We start from the raw sequence: 17,143 nt of genomic DNA on the forward strand, positions 1-17,143 counted from the left end.
GTTTGGGCTAAAGAACACAAGGAATGAACGTTAGACCAGTGGAAATCTGTGCTTTGGTCTGATGAGTCCAAATTTGAGATCTTTGGTTCCAACCACCGTGTCTTTGTGCGATGCAGAAAAGGTGAACAGATGGACTCTACATGCCTGGTTCCCACCGTGAAGCATGGAGGAGATGGTGTGATGGTGTGGGGGTGCTTTGCTGGTGACACTGTTGGGGATTTATTCAAAATTGAAGGCATACTGAACCAGCATGGCTACCACAGCATCTTGCAGCGGCATGCTATTCCATCTCGTTTGCGTTTAGTTGGACCATCATTTATTTTTCAACAGGACAATGACCCCAAACACACCTCCAGGCTGCGTAAGGGCTATTTGACCAAGAAGGAGAGTGACGGGGTGCTACACCAGATGACCTGCCTCCACAGTCACCTGACCTGAACCCAATCGAGATGGTTTGGGGTGAGCTGGGTCGCAGAGTGAAGGCAAAAAGGCCAACAAGTGCTAAGCATCTCTGGGAACTCTTTCAAGATTGTTGGAAGACCATTCTACCTCTTGAAGTTCATCAAGAGAATGCCAAGAGTGTGCAAAGCAGTCATCAAAGCAAAAGGTGGCTACTTTGAAGAACCTGGAATGTAAGACATATTTTCAGTTGTTTCACACTTTTTTGTTAAGTATATAATTCCATATGTGTTAATAGTTTTGATGCCTTCAGTGTGAATGTACAATTTTCATAGTCATGAAAATACAGAAAAATCTTTAAATGAGAAGGTGTGCCCAAACTTTTGGCCTGTACTGTATACTGTATATATTCCTTACATTATCCCAATATAGCAGGGGAGGTCCATTCTAAAATGTTTTGGAATACCATACCCTTTTAAAATGACCCACTTAATGTGACTGTTTGCAGTCGTTAGTTTGATTAATTGACTTGTTTAATTGACTTATTAGATTGGCTTTTGGCTGCACTCATTGGATTATGCTTGCACATCTCCAGTTCTGAAAGGATTAATTCACTTCCATCTTCGTGAAGTTTTATCGCCTACTTTCCACCGTTATCGTTTCCAAGTCGACTGCTCTTTCAACGTATGGAAAACATTGACATTTCTTTTGGTTGTTTCCCATTGAATGGTGAAGTCAGAAGGTTAGACTTTAATCAGGTTTGGAGATTTCCCAGCATCCTAGAAGCCAGCTCCTAATTAAACATTTTTTTCTGTTTCTCCCTGAGTTCGGTAATTTTATGGCCGTATGTCTCTCTTTAGCTCCATTGACTGTAATAACAAATAAAGTCACGTTGATCGTTGTCCTTTCTTGGAGGAGCATTTAAGGACCCATAAAAGTTTAATTTGGGAAAGTTACTTTTCTATGGGCAAGTTACTCAGATTGTCAATTAGGAACCACATAGGACAAAATAAACATGATGGTTATTTGTATATTTTTATATTTTTTTTATACGTCTGTGCTTTACAATATAATATACGTTTTACTTTTTTTTATCTTTACGTAAAGGATTTTTTCATTTCACATAAATTGAGATACTCTGATAATAAAGGTTCAGTCCAAAGAGCTTGGGATTAAGGGGTAGAGGACTTTTTATATGCATTCCTCATATATCTAGGCATTAATTAAATGACTTATAAAGTCTACAGATATGAAGAACATTAGATAAATCATCTAAAAAAAATCTCTATTAAAAAATGTCATGCAAACAAACATTCCCCATAAGGGTAAATTCACACAAAGTTATTTTTCGGGGTACGCTTTTTTGTGTGTTTCTTTTATTTTCATTTTTTTGTACATAGAGCTTTTTTGCTTTAATTAATCCTTTAGAGTAAGCTCTAAAAATCAAAAAAATTACATTTTCTTCTTTTTAGGATATGTTAACATATGGTTTTCTTATGTGGATTTTAGAGCGGATTCTGATTCAAAATTCACACGAAAGAGCGCTTCAAGTACTTTCTGAATAAGCTTCATCTGATTCACCAATAACTACCTTTTAAAAAGTCACAACTCTATTTCTGTCCCTCTCTAGGGTAGCCTTATGCATATTTTCAAAAGTCACATCTTTCTTGAGACATTTTTGAAACGTGCTACTTTTATTCAAAAGTCGCAAGAAAAGCCTTTTTTTAATTACTTTTTACTTTGTGCAAAACTTATGAACCACGTGTGATTTTTTTTGTAAATTAATTTGGTGCAATTAATGTCAGCAAAGGGCACAAAACAAAAAAAAAAAGAAAGTGACTTAAAAAATGCAAATGATGAATTGTAGCCTGTATGTTTTAAAATTCTTTTTTTTGCTTTTTTATGTCAACATATCTTAGAGAGATTCATAAAAATGTACTTTTACTAAATGTCGCAGTTTTTTGCCCCATCAAACTCCAGTCTCCTCCCACCTGGAGTAAGTTTTCTGGAGTTTTCAGTGTTGAAACTTTTTAGAGGAGTTATGATTTCTGGTGCTAAAAAGTTGCAAAAACTGGTAAAAAAAACTGAAAAATAGTATTTTTAAACCTTTTCACGAATGGTCAATTTTCATTTTTTGTGTTTTCTTTTTTTTCCGCCCTTTCTTCCCAGATCCATAACTTTTTTTCATTTTTCCGTCCACATAGACATATGAAGGCTTTTGAATGACCCCATTTATTTTACCACATAGTGTACTGGAGAACAGGAAAAAAATTCCAAGTGGGGAGAAATTGTGAAAAAAAGCAATTATGACAATGTTTTTGGGGAATTGTTTTTACAATGTACATTTTCTTATGCCCAGCGCCGATCTCTGCCAGTACAGAGCTGTCACAGACCACTCCTGCCGGTGATTCTTCATTTTCCACTGAGGTCACATCAACAAAGCCTACCTAGTGATGAGCGAACGTGCTGGGATATGGCGTTATCCGAGCATGCTCGGGTGCTGCGTATCTTTGCACCCGAAGACTATATTCTAGTCCCAGCAGCTGGATGTCTCCCAGTTGCTTGACAGCAGCAACACACAGGGACTTACTGTTTCTTAGACAATCCCTGCATGCGTTGTGGCTGTCAAACAGCCGCGAGACATGTAGGCGCGGGAACTCAAACATATTATTATAAAAATCACTCGGTTACCATTCGAGCATGCTTGGATAACACCATATTGTAGCACTTTCGCTCATCACTAAGCCTAACTGTGGGGAGTCGACTGTGAATCAGCATGTCATCGGCAGTCACCGCCCATTGGCAGAGTAGCCCAGAAGAGGTAGAGCTGCTCTCTTGTCGTGAAGCAGGAAAATCGCCGGCAGGAGCAGTCAGTGACCTTCCTGAGCCGGTACCAGGCATAACACGCAGGTAGTTAGCAACTACCTACCTGTTAGTTTATAGGCCCATAGTAAAAATAAAGTAGTTTTTCATAGGCTCTATAAGTAGGTCGCATTTTTATGTGGGCCATTAATCCCACCTTTAACACTCACTGTTTATGGTTGGGTTATACATCTTATCGTCAGCTATGAATAAGAGTTTTTCAACCTGAAACGCGTCAGCCAATGGGTAGCATTTTCAAAGTGTTCACATTTCTGAATATTCATTTTAATCTCATGTTGTTAATATCACTGTGGGAGTTGAAAGTGACACTCACCGATGCAATCTCCCAGGAAGACAGGACCCGGAGAGAGGCACAGGCTCCCAGGAACGCAGGGCAAGTGAGACTGGAGAGAGATTGCTTCAGGCCTGACAGGACCTGAATCACCTGACTGCTTGGGACATGGCCTAAGCTCCAGGGACCTAGGAGCTGAAGGTAAACTCCTAGAAAGGTAACAAAAGGACAAAGCTACCAAGGGGCACAGACAGAGACATAAACAGATCAGGCCGGGGTCAGAGCACGGGATAGCGTCACGGTACCAAGGGACTAGACAGAAAGGATAGTAGGGGCCATTTGGTCAATACCAAATGGACAGAGAAAGTACAGAGACGGAATCCAACAAACAGTATCCAGAGAACAGACCGAGTCAAAAACCAAGGAATCAGGCAAACCAGCACACAGCACAAAACTCACTCAGGGGTCAACTAACTTAGCCAAGAAGTATCACTGACAAAGGAAACTCCCCGATGAAGACTATAAAAAGTCCATCCAGGATCAGGAATTAACCCTAGAAGAACCGACCCAGACAAACCATGACAGTTAAAAATCATGTGTTTACATTTTTCTGTCTGGTGCTGGGGACTGTCCTCGTATGGACGTTTTTTAGGTTTATAACAACACACAATTGACAAGAGTGACGTGGTTTTTGGAATACGACACCCTTTTTTTAAATCTTGACCTCCAGTTGAAGAGTAGCCTAAAAACTCCAAATAAATCATATTGATGATTGGTGAAGCATCAGTGAATCATCGGAATTCCTGTATGCCCACAAATTGTTATTCTCAAGGTATCACGAGCTGTGAACCCCAAACTAGTGTTGTTCTTACAAAGTAACAAAGCGTTCATATTTTGGAAAGTTTGCAGATCACTTTATTAGGGGATTTGTCTTCATGTGACATTAGTGATAACTGAGCTCAATAACTTTGGGGACAGGTTGTTGTAGAGATAAGGTGAAAGCTCGAGGCGGAGACAGGTGATGACCCTTCGACTGCCATCATCTGTATGTAGTATAAAGAGGTTGTCCACTACTTTAACACTGAGTGATGACCTATCATAAGGATACATCATTAATGTTTGATCGGAGGGAATGTGACACCTGGCACCCTCGCCGATCAGGTGCCAGCGGGGGTGCTCAGTTATGGAGATGCTCCATCTACTGATAATGGCCGCGGGCACTGTACATCTGCCCCCTATTTAAGTCAATAGGGGCGGTTTTGCAATTCCCGGACCACCACCTTAACTGAGCATTTCAGGTTGCCGTCAGTACCGAGAAAAGCTTATTGGCGGAGGTGCCAGGTGTTGCGCTCCCACAGATCAGGCATTGACAAACTATCAATGTTAATGACAACCTCTTTACGGCAAACAAATAGACTGGGGGAAAAAAAACAGTAACGGAATGCAGACAAATCTCCTTATAAAATGATTTTAAAAATTTCATAAGTTTCCATGCTGGCCAAACTTAGGGGAAAAAATGAAATTGAGTGACTTTATTAAAGAGTTTTGTAATAGAGTTGAAAATACATCTAGAAACCAGTAATCATTCATAGGAAGTTCTCGATATCTTGCTCCTAAACAAGCCAACTGTCACTTAATCTTTAGGGTGATGAATATCTATGGACAGCTTTACAGTAAGAAGTCTTATTATTCGTCTCGTTAAAGGGATTGGCTGGTTTAAACTGATAAGTCTGCAATCACTCTGTATGACTGTAGACTTATGAATCCTCAAACTGCACACACTGTGTGCTGCGAGGATTTGCCAGTTTCTGAACCAGGACCGGCAGCGCTCCTGGCACAGCTTGTCTAGAGGGCGCACCCATCCAGTGGGCACAGCCTTGCTAGATACAAGTGTAAGAAGCAAGGCTACCACCACTAGATGGGCTACTGCCAGGACTATGCATAATGCATACTTACCTGCCGCTCCTGGCTCATAAACCGGCAAATCCTCATTTGCAGTCATACAGAGTGACTGCGACTTATCGATTTAGACTGGACAACCCCTTTAATAAATTACATTATATTTACTCTGATTACAATTTAGTCAGAATAAATAGATAAATGGTCATTTTTAAAATAGTTCATGAACTTCAGTTGTAGAACATCAGAACCAGGAACCAGTTCTTATAGAAGGATATAAAAAAAGATGGTTTTGATAGCTACTTGAGTTCCGCTTAGACCAGCCAGTCATAGTTTTGATTTTGCTTTGTGATACATTTCTTCCAAGATCTATGGCCACATATAAAGAATCCTACCTATGAGTACTGGGGTACCATTTTTGCAAATCCCACTGTGACATTGTACTCTGATTTTTTCAGATTTTTTTTTCTCTATCGTATGTAAAAAACAGACCCCACCATCCAACATTTTGCAGATTTTAAACATAAAAAAGGAAGAGAGACACTTCCTATAATTTGTTAATTAGTGTTTCAATGAGAACAGGATGCTAGTCTTTGCACTGCTTTTGAAATGGGGAACTAGTCACAAAGATAAAAAATATCTAAGATGCAAAAAAAAATGTACAAGACAGCAATGAAAGTGACTGCTGCACATAAAGAGAAGGTCAAGATAAAAGTGCTATAATTGGTTGGAGAAGTGAATCTAACCCTTACTAGCTTTAAAGATGGATATCTAATAAAGATAATTTTTTTCCAAAATGGAACATATACAATACTTAAAGAGAACCTATCGTGAGGTCAGAATTGGAACATTTCTGTTCTTCTGTTATGCCCGCTTCTCCCCTGTGTATTCTGTTTTTTGTTTGTTCAAAATCCGCAGTATAATTCCAGAGATAATGGCCTTTTTATTTAGCGCTATTTTTTAGGTTCTTTCCAAGGGGGGCGTTGCTTTCATGGTAATTATGCAGCCTTAGGACACGCCCCAGAGGATCCCCAACTACATTTTTTTCCTAAGGGAAAATTTCATTATTACAGTAATATCTCCGTTAATATGAAGTTCTACCTTATGGTTTAATTTCTATCATATCTTGACTAACTCGATGTTCTCAACAGGAAAAAAATGCATTGAGAATAGACTACCTAATTATGCCTGTTGACTGCCAAAATCTGTTTAACGCGTGAGAGGAGATTTTAAAATAATCTCTTAGACTTGGTGGAACTGGGGTGCTTACTTTGAAAATCTGTTTCAGAATGGCTCTAGTTGATATTAGGATGAGTATTTTAAAAGTCTATAGAATAGAATAGATCTTGGGTCCAGGTGTATATAATCTCTACCCACCTAGGCTGACTTTTATCCGCAGCTTGTACTGAGCAGTATGAGATGTCACCAGAGAGGAGGAACACTGAGGAGCTGTCAAACAGGCTAGGTAAATGGAGATTGACTTAAACTTTCATATAATATTGTAAAGCCATTCTGACATAGATTTTCAAAGTAAATTCATCTTCATTATCAGGTTTAAGATATCTATTTAATAATCATGTAACATTACAGGTTATTGGTATGAGATTCTATGATGGGACGTTGACACAGGGAACTAGTCTGATTGCCATATGTGGAGTGTGGAAGGAATGTTTCCCCTAATATGGGACAATTTTCATCGGCCTCGTGGAGCTTTTGCCTTTTTCTGGATCAACGTGTTGCGTTATAAGTTGAGCTCGATGGACTTGTGCCTACCTTAAAACTATAAAACGTAACCCATATAGTAAATGACCCATTCAAGTTTTCGCATCAGAAGGATTTTCCACTACTGAAACCTCATGTGCTCAATTTTAATTTGGTCCATTTTTATGTCCGAGCTTTTGGACATACAGAGAATTTTTTGGTCTCTTAATAAGAACACCCGTTGCCCTCGCCCTCGCACTTGATCAGTTAAAGAATAGATGAGAGCACTGGCATGGATGCCTTTTGGACGTGATTGTAGATATCCACACGTGCATACCCACCTCTTCAGTCACCAGGGTCACAACACCACCCAAAACAGGAAATTGTGGGAGCCCAGTTCTGCACCTCCATTCTGGAAATAAATGCGGTTTTTAGAAAATGAGACAACACCTTTAGGGCAAATGATGAAGACATTTATATTACATGCCATCACTGTAACCTTTTTTGGCTGTGAAAAGTTAAAAGGGTATTCAGGTTAGAACATGTTATCACATACACCAGATGGGTGATAACTTTTAGATCAGTGGAAGTCCATCTGCTGGTATCTCCAATTATTGCATGAATGGGGCACGTTGATTCTCGTTGGAATAGACTGGTCATGTGCGTGCTTGATCGCAGCTCTACTCAATCTCTTTGGGATTGCTGGAGCGCTGTCTATGACTTTCTCTGTTCTAAAAATTAGTGGGTACCTCAGAAGTCCTATTGATATTTGATAAGTTGTTCCAATTAGAAAAAACATTTTCCATGTATACATTTTTAACACCATTGTCATGCTCTAAAGATAAACCATGCCATGCTCCAACCATGCCTCTCCATTGCTGCTCTCGGTCTTTAGCTGATTTTATTTTATTTTTTCTAAAGCAAGCAAATGGACTAGAGAACAAAAAGATCATGTCTCCCTTTGGAGGACCCAGATAACCATATATTAGCAGTACAGTCCATTCATTCATTTAGAATTGTGTAATATATTATTTTCCCTGCAGAGGCGCTGTCTACAAATTCAGCATTTTCTTCTGGATCCACTCATAGATTTCAGTTGATTGCTGAGTATTCTTCTAACAAAAAGGAACAGATAATCCCTTAAAGCACCATTTTTTATTTAAAAAAAAGACAAATCTTTAATTAATAGTGATGAGCCGACCCGTGTTTGTTTGGGCTCTTCGGGTTTGATTAAACTGTAGTCCAAAGTTTGGGTACCAGAGCTTGACCCGAATTTGACCCCGATCCCAATAGAAGCCAATGTGGACCCAAACTTTAGTGCTGTTAAATGGCTGTAAAATGGTTGTAGTAAGGGCTAGGAGGGCTGAAAAAATCTAAATGGGGGTAAGAGAAGGTCAATTGCCCTGCAAACAAATGTGTATAGAGAAATTATTTAAAATACCATAGAATACAAAAAAATATATAATTTTGAATCAGCAGGTAGAGGTCCAAGTGGAGGAGTAGAGCAGTGCCTTGCATGTGTATTTTACTGTACTTATTGATAAATAAATGAAAAAAACAATGTAGGGTCACCCCTATCTTTGATAACCAGCCAAGGTAAAGTAGACAGATGTGAGGTGGTATTTTTAGGCTGGGAAGGACCATATAACCATGCACCTTCCCAGCCTAATAATATCAGCTCACAGCTTTCTGCTTTGTCTTTGATGATTATAAATAAAGGGGGACCAAAAAAATATGTGGGGCCCCTTATTTTTGATAACTAGCAAAGGCAAAGCATACAGCTGTGAGCTCATATTAATAGGCTGGAGGGGAAATGGTTATTGGGCCCTTCCCAGCATAAAAATGCCAGCCCAAAACCACCCCAGAATTGGCGCATCACATTAGTTGTTCTAATTCTGTCACTTTGTCCGACTCTTCCTGATTGCCTTGGTGCATTGGCAATCGGGGTAATAGTTTTTGGGGTTGATGTCAGCTGTGTATTGTCAGCTGGCATTAAGCCCAGGGGTTAGTAAGACACCCCTATTACTATTACTAACCCCATATTTAAAAATAAAAAGACACACACAGTAAAAAACAAAGTTTATTTGAATAAAGACTCCCCAACATATTCACTGGTGCACGGTTATTATTAAAAAATATAATCCTGCAGGTCAGAAGCGAAGTTCTCAGAATAAGGATCCGTAGATTGGAGTAGTGAATAATTGTGGGAACACCATGGATTACGTCAGACCTTTGGGGATTATTTTTTAATAATAAAGGAGTGAACCCGGGAATGTGTGGGGGAGTCTTTATTCAAATAAACTTATTTTCTGTGGGTATTTTTATTTTTAAATATGGGGTTACTAATGGGGGTGAGTGATAGATGCCTCTCCATTACTAACCCATGAGCTTGATGTCAGCTGCTGACATCAACCCCACAATCCCATTAACCTGATTGCTACCGCACCAGAGCATTCGGGAAGAGCCAAGGCTAAGAGCCATCTAATGGATTTGCCATTTCTGGGATGGCTGAGGGCTAGTCTTATTAGGCTGGGAAGGGGACAATATCTATGGACCTTCTCAGCAATTTAATATTAGCGCCCAGGTGTTTACTTTACCTTAGCTGGTTATTAAAAATAGGGGTGATCCCACATAGTTTTTAAAGGTCCACCCACTTTTCATAACCAGCAAAGGCAAAGCAGACAGCTTAGAATTGATACTAATATGCTGAGAAGCTCCATGGTTACTGGGCCCTTACCAGAATAACAAGACCAGCTCATAGCTGTCTGCTTTCCCTTGTCTGGTAATTAATAATAGGGAAACCACACATTGTTTTGTATTTATTGATTTCTTTTACACTGTCCCTCACTCGAGCAGCGCCCTGTCCCTATGCTAGTCAGACCAAAATGTCAGCGCCACCCATGACCTAACAGTTATACAGGTCGGGTCATGTGGTATTGCAGCCAATCACAGCCATGCCAATACTCAGCATGGTTATGATGGTTGCGGAGGTGCTCACAGCCCAAAAACTTGATAATTTGCTGCGCTACAGCCTTTCAACAAGCTTTATTAAGCATCTGAACTCTGAACACTAACACAGACTTCTGGGAGTAGTCCGTGTTCGAAGTACGAATCCCGTTATGGTGTCCGATACAAACCACAAACTTTACAGTTCGGGTTCACTCATCACTATTAACTAGCACATTGAATAACTTCAAATATGTTACTTTGCATGTCTGGCAATGATTATTTTTTCTAATATAATATTTTATTTCTACATTCATGTTATGAAACTAAATTCATAATCCTACTCTCACGATACACTTTTACAATAGACAAAGTCCATTTTACCACGTTAATGAGGGTTTTTTAGTGAGCATAAAACCATTTCCAGTATATAGAAGGAACTAGAGGTTGGCAGTGGCACTGCCAGGCTGCCTGCAGCTGTAGAAATCTTACTCTTGTATCCTTAGATGTTCACTGTGTTCTTTTCTACGTATTGTAGTGCATATTGTTGTGTTGCATCATCCAGCTAATTTGGAGACAATTTTCAATCTGATATTTTTTCATAACATCAGATAAGGGCTATATTTACCCCAAACTGACAAATCAGCATGTGCCCATGGCAGTATGGCTATTGTGAACTGGCACCATAATTTATTTATTTAGCTTTTTATCCCATTTGTAAGCTGCTACACTATTCATATCAAAGGCAAAACCAAACTTACCCAATTTACACCAATCCACCGTCCCTTCACTTTAGGATCCATTGTTTTAGCTTTGGTAAAATAAATGTATAGATTCATCATTCATCTTTTAAAGGGAACCTTTCATTAGATTCATTCTGCCAAAACCACAGGCAGCATGAATCAAAGCCTAGTTTGAAAACCTTGAGACTAGAGTTGAGCGAATTTGTTTGGATTCGGTCGCCGAATCTGAATTTGCCATATTCGTGCCATATTGGTACCCTATTCATGCCGAATTTATGTTTGATGATCGGTTCCGAACATATTCGGTAATTTCTACTCCCGTTGACTCTAATGACGTTTGGCTGTGTTTGACGAATATTGCAAAAACAATATTCGCTGCCAATCGTATTCGGATTCAAATCCAAACAAATTCGCTCAACTCTACTAGAGACCATAGGGGGAGACCTGACATATCCGATGCAGCCCCCGGTCAACGTCTCGCCGCCCCTACTCCACTTGATTGATAGGTTTCTCCTATGTGTCTACATAGGGAAGAGACTTGTTACTCAACTGGAGCGGTGCAGGGGGAAGCAGTCTGGGGGCGGCATCATACTAGGCAATTCTTCCACTATAGTCTCCAAAACTATGTTTTCTCTGAAACATCACAGTATGCAGCTAGATTTTGATTCGTGCTGCCCATGGTTTGGGCAGCAAGAGTCTAATGACAGGTTTCCTTTGAGACATGTTCATCACAATGTGAAGACGATAAAAAAATAATCACATTGATAAATTTTATGGGTTAGTTTTACATGCAAATTTGTAGATTCTCAATTCCCTTTTTTTATTCCAGAGTTAATTAAAGGTTTTGAGACCGAACACAATTTTGCTTTTAACAAAATTTGCTGCTTCGGATCTTTTAGTCGCATGATTCTATGGTGACTAATGTACAATTATAAACATTTCATAAATGTTTAATCTTTTATTGACAATACATCAAGTTTATCTAAAGACCCAATATTTGACCCTTATTTCTCCATTCTTCTGCCCTTCGTCCTGGCAGCTGGATATCCGGTTCGCAATGGGATTGAGATCTGGGGAGTTTCCTAGTCATGGACCCAAAATGGCATTGTTTTGCTCACTGATCCACTTAGTTATCACTTTTGCCTTGTGACATGGTCTCCATTCCATCATGCAGGAAAAAGCATTGTTCATCACCACTATAGAAATACCAGTAATATATTACCATATACCCATATCATGGCAACTCGCCAATCAATGCAAAACAAGGTGGAAACAGAGTTAAAATATGCCAATAAAAATTGCAAAATTTTATTATAGCACATGAATAAATAAAAATTCAAAAGATCACAAAAGACTATATATCCGAAAAATGAATACATGAGTTCTATCTTGAAAAAGTTTTTAAATCCATGGGAGAGAAAAGCCGAGCTGAAGGTCAGGATGTATTATGAAGTGCACTCAGAGGGAGAAAGGGATGTAAAATCCCATAACAGAGACTAGTAGAAGAAATATGTTTAAGTACTTGTATGCAACAGTGTTTCATATAAGCATTTGATGCATAGGTAATTATGAAACCAAACAAAATACGTCCAATGTAAAAGTCTCTAAATCCCTCTGTTGCGCACTGTTCCTATCAAAAGTGACATTAGAAACACAAGGGATAATTACCCATTTCGGTCATCCGTCCTGCCATGACATTGGCCATGTACCCCAATGCGCGTTTCGCGTTTAGATGTTGCTTCCTCAGGGGCCCCTGCAGAATAGGAGAAGGGGACTAAGGCTGGTTGGATCCAGCAATCTGGTTAGCTTCAGAGCAGCGTGGGTAGGCTCTAAAGCAAAAAGCCTGCTCACACAGCATGCTCTTTACCATAGTAATGTCGGCAGGGGCGGTAGTCGTGGGCGAGGTGATCATCTTTCGCATTCTACCAGAAAAAAGGGGGCCCTGGCTAGATGTGTGTGCTGCTGTTACCTTAGTGATACGCCTCTGCAGACCGGATGCTGCCTTTTGATGTGGCAGGCCAGGACCTAATGAAATAGAGATGAATGAGGGATACCAAATTCCAAAAATAAACTTTTGACTAAACAACAACTTGATGAGAAGTATATACATCAGATAGCACAAAACTTCAAAAATGCTTCTTCTGCACAATCCAGAAGCAGGAACATTACGTTTGCATATGGCGGTACAGTACTTCCATTGCATGTTACAAAAGTCCAGCAAACCAATATGGGAACTTCCATATTCCCCTATGAGAATCGTACAGATCAACAGGTATGGACTGGGGCTTCAGCCCTGGCAATTGAAATCACACAGGCCCATGCTGTCCCCATCCCCAGGCACCAGATGGGATATATTACTAATATTACCCTGGATGGAGCAAAGCAAGATTTACTACAAGACCAATATTTCTAATGATACCCGTGGCCTGTTGGGGTAAGTGACGGAGTCAGCAACTTTGTGCTCCGTCACAACTCTTAACAGTACGGGTGTCTTGAGAACACCGATTCTGCTAACAATGCAGCAGACAAGGCGGCCCATGACCAGACAGGCCCTTCTGGCATTTACCATAATTGCCAGATGGCCAGTCCGGCCCTGCAGGTCGAGGTGTGTCTCTACAGCCCCCCACAGCTAGTCTTAACTCCATGTTGATTTGTGAGGACCCCAGTGGCTGAGGTGTGTTGGTATGACTCCTCACTATTATTTTCAAAGTCCATTCTGTGAGGGCCACAAGCTCTTTGCTGTGCCACTGCATCTTCAACTCTCCTTAGAACTTGTGTCCCAGTATGGCGGCACGCTAGCTTCTTATCTAGTATAGATAATTGATTGCTTAAGAAGCGTTTCCTGAGATAATAAATCCTTCCTTCAGCTTAGTTCTTACTTTTGGCCTCCTGACCTACAGCTCCCCTTAGCTTATTCCATAGCTTTAATTAGGCCCCTGGCTTGGTCTAAGAACCTTGCCCTGCTGCACACTTGAGCCTCCTGCCTGAAATCCAGAATCCTGCTGCCACTTAATCTTTGCTTTCCTTTGAAAAATACTATCCGATATACAATATAGTCGTCCTCTTTACGCATGACACCATTTCTATGCAATTCTGCAAGCAGCTAGACCATAGGTCTAACACTTTTTAATGCCTATCCCCATCTCACTAATCAACAGGAAACTGCATCTGCTTGTGCCCATGCAATTCCTACCATTCTCGGCTGGTTCATAACTATTAACCCTGTCTGCTGATGAATCATTGTTGCTGGGCAGAAAATAGAAAAAACATCTTAAAAATCACAAGGTCTTCAAGGGGGATTGTGGGCAACTTCTCCAGACAGTTACACCTACGAAAACCGGCCACTCTGAGACTGCAAGGTGACCGGTTATCTAAGTAACATGCTGTAAACTATTACATTAAAAATCCCTCTGTCCTTGAGAGCAGAGAAGTTTTGAAATAAGGGGGTAAATTTTAAAGTTCTTGTTTTTACAATCACTTTACCATTTTACCCATTTTGAACTTGAGACAACCCCTTTATCAGGACCAAACTAATAGCTACAACTATCATTATATTTGGTGATAAACTTGCTAGCTCCTAATAGAAAGTGAAACATGAATAATTATGCTAAGCACATAATCCAATAAACCAAGAAATGACATCAAGGCAGTCCTGGAATTGCACATATTTTAAATCAGCTGTTAAAAAAAAATTAAAACTTGGATATTCAAGTATTTTTTTTCCATCTTTTTTTCATTATATCCCACCGTAGGGCATAATTTGTATGTTATTTTCATACTTTCTTTTATTTTTTGCAGATATCGGGTGATATCGATGGGAAAATAAAGGAAATGCTGTACGAGTTTCACATTTTTTCATTTTTTTTTTATAATTATAATGGACCACGGAAATATCAATTCCCCTTTCCGTAACAATCATTTTTATATATCGGACGTGTTTTTTTTTTTTTTCAAAAGGTGTTGGGACAGGAATAGCAATATGTATTATAATTGCTTTCTTCCTGCATATTATTTGCTTGTTTATTTCTTCTTTTTTTTTATATTAATTTACTTCATGTATTGTGCCCTCATAATAGCGTAAAAGAACTTTGGGGGGTATTTTATCATGTAAATTTTTTTTTAATTTTCCCTGTAACTGGAGTAGACATACTGGTAGTATGCTCACCTCTCCTTATACAAAGCACATGCACACTCTGTTGAGCAGAGCATGCATATGTATTGGGGTTTTCTTTATGCCTTAGATAGAAATTATTCCCAAATGTCAATTAGATATTTTTTTTTTTCTGTTCAGACGAGCTCAGGGTCTGTGCAGTTCTAATAACATCCACTCTTGCAGAAAAACATATTATTCGGTTAATAAATAGGATGCTTACATATTTTGCACTTTAATTAACCCATTCAATTTTGGATCCTCCCAGATAAAAAAAAACAACAATTTTCAATTTGGAAGAAATAAGCCTCTTATCTGATGCCTATGATATAAAGTCAATCTTTGTTGTGTAGCTGTATGTTTGCAGTGTAAATGTTTTGCACAGCGCTGAAATAACGAGCTAGCTTGTGGTTTTGAAATCCGTCCCGTTATTGCCTCTCTTTCTCCTTTACGCATTTGCCGTGACAGCAGTAGAGCCCCCTGCCTGGCCATCCAACACTCTCCGGTCTCCCTCTCCCCATCATTTCCCAGAAGTGAAGCACTCTAGTAACCTGTTACTGCTGGTTGTGAACTCCAGATACAGAGTTCTATTTAACAACTTGTGAAAAGAGCAGCTAAAAGCGAAGATGATGAATGGAAACCCTTAACCCTTTCCCTAATTGCAGCAAATGTAAAATGGAGGGGTTAACCCTTTGGCAACAACTCTGTTCCTTTTATAAATCCAGTAAAAAAAAATCCTCCTAGTTGATGTAATGTAAGCATTTCCCAAAAGCAATGAATGAGCGCTAGTGTAGAGTGCTATTTAACGAGCTTGTTGTAAGAGAAGCATGCAATTACTGTTTTACTGCTGTCTTGTAGTGGGTAGATGTAATGAAAGTCACCTGTCTTCCCAGTACACTCTGCACAGATAATAAGGCATTTGTAAAAATAGATACTTAAGTGTGAATATTTTCAATTGAAGGTCCTAAAATCCTCCATATTTTCAAAATCAAGCTTGAGCTTGTAATGAAAATGCATAGGGTAGTGACGTGCCCACTACGGTCCTCTAAACAATCTGGATATTGTAATGTGAAAGATAGGCGGTCTAGTGCTATCTTGATCAAACGAAGAGTACTATACTGGAAGTAGGGCCTAATTTGTTCTGAATTTCTAAGGAGGGCAAGCACACACTTGTTATGGTGGTTTTGAACTAGGGGATGTACATCCCTACATTTTTTTTTAAAGTGACTATACAAGGCAAGCACTACAATATTTTTGATGAATCCCAATGGCACAAATGATTTTTAGCACCAATAACATGCTCTAATGTATGAAAAAAAGTCCCTAAAAAGGAGGACTATCTTTCCAATTGCCTTGTCACTATGCAAATTATGCTATTGTTATGCCATGCCATGTTGCCATATTGTGTGGTTTTGCACTGAGTACCACTGGCAATAAATAGTTTTGCTAGATAAGACTATGTCCATTTACATACATTTATAATGTTTATTGTTGTCATTATGGCACGTGGTGCTACAACCAATGTGCAGCAATTATAGGAATGCTAAATGAATGATGCGGATGATCTGCAAATTTATGGGTGAAGAACCCTTGGTCAGGTATACCTAGACAGGGTGTAACTAGTAGTTGTAGAAGGAAGGTCCAAGGTAGCACTCATTAGAAGTGAACTTGACATTGTATGCTTTAATAGATAATTCATTGATAAGATGGCCGGGTTAGGAGACTAAGTGGAGTTAGCACCTATTTGCATATATGCCCCAAGTTCACAAAAGGGTCATGTCTGCCACCAGTAGATATTAGACTCTGGTGAATGGAGCAAACAGGTAGGAGGAGGGAAAGTTGCACAGGTTAGTAGAGGTGTCTAATTCTTCGTAAGTGGGTGTGAGTAGCACTCCTTAACTAGGATGCATTACCCTAAAGATTTAGAGAGCGCCACAGATGAGCAAATAGGACGTTCCAGCTTATAGTGCTGTTGATGTAATTTGTTCAAGGTAAGGGATGTCAGCCCAACTGTACATGAGTACTTCTATAGGGACTGCTACCACAAAGGGAGAAAAGAGGCTTATTCCTGTTAATGATGAGTTCATTCGTCAAAAAGGTGAAGTTTAGAAGAGGCGCCAATTTAGATGAAGTCTAGATGCTGATGACGGT

The 17,143-nt window shown here is 39.5% G+C and overlaps 1 protein-coding gene across 5 annotated transcripts in view; it reads left to right on the plus strand.

The window, feature by feature from the left end:
• Positions 1 to 17,143, plus strand: part of LOC138650993 (suppressor of cytokine signaling 3-like) — a 154,950-nt gene that overhangs the window by 108,180 nt on the left and 29,627 nt on the right. The window contains exon 3 of one of the 5 annotated variants that reach the window (XR_011315424.1): positions 14,641 to 15,567. The exons of the other annotated variants lie outside the window; for them this stretch is intronic. The gene's annotated coding sequence lies outside the window, so the exon portion shown is untranslated. Of the gene's footprint in view, positions 1 to 14,640; positions 15,568 to 17,143 lie in introns of those variants that run through there. 5 annotated transcript variants of the gene reach the window in all.

Source organism: Ranitomeya imitator, chromosome 10 (assembly GCF_032444005.1).
Source record: "Ranitomeya imitator isolate aRanImi1 chromosome 10, aRanImi1.pri, whole genome shotgun sequence".
NCBI lineage: Eukaryota > Metazoa > Chordata > Amphibia > Anura > Dendrobatidae > Ranitomeya > Ranitomeya imitator.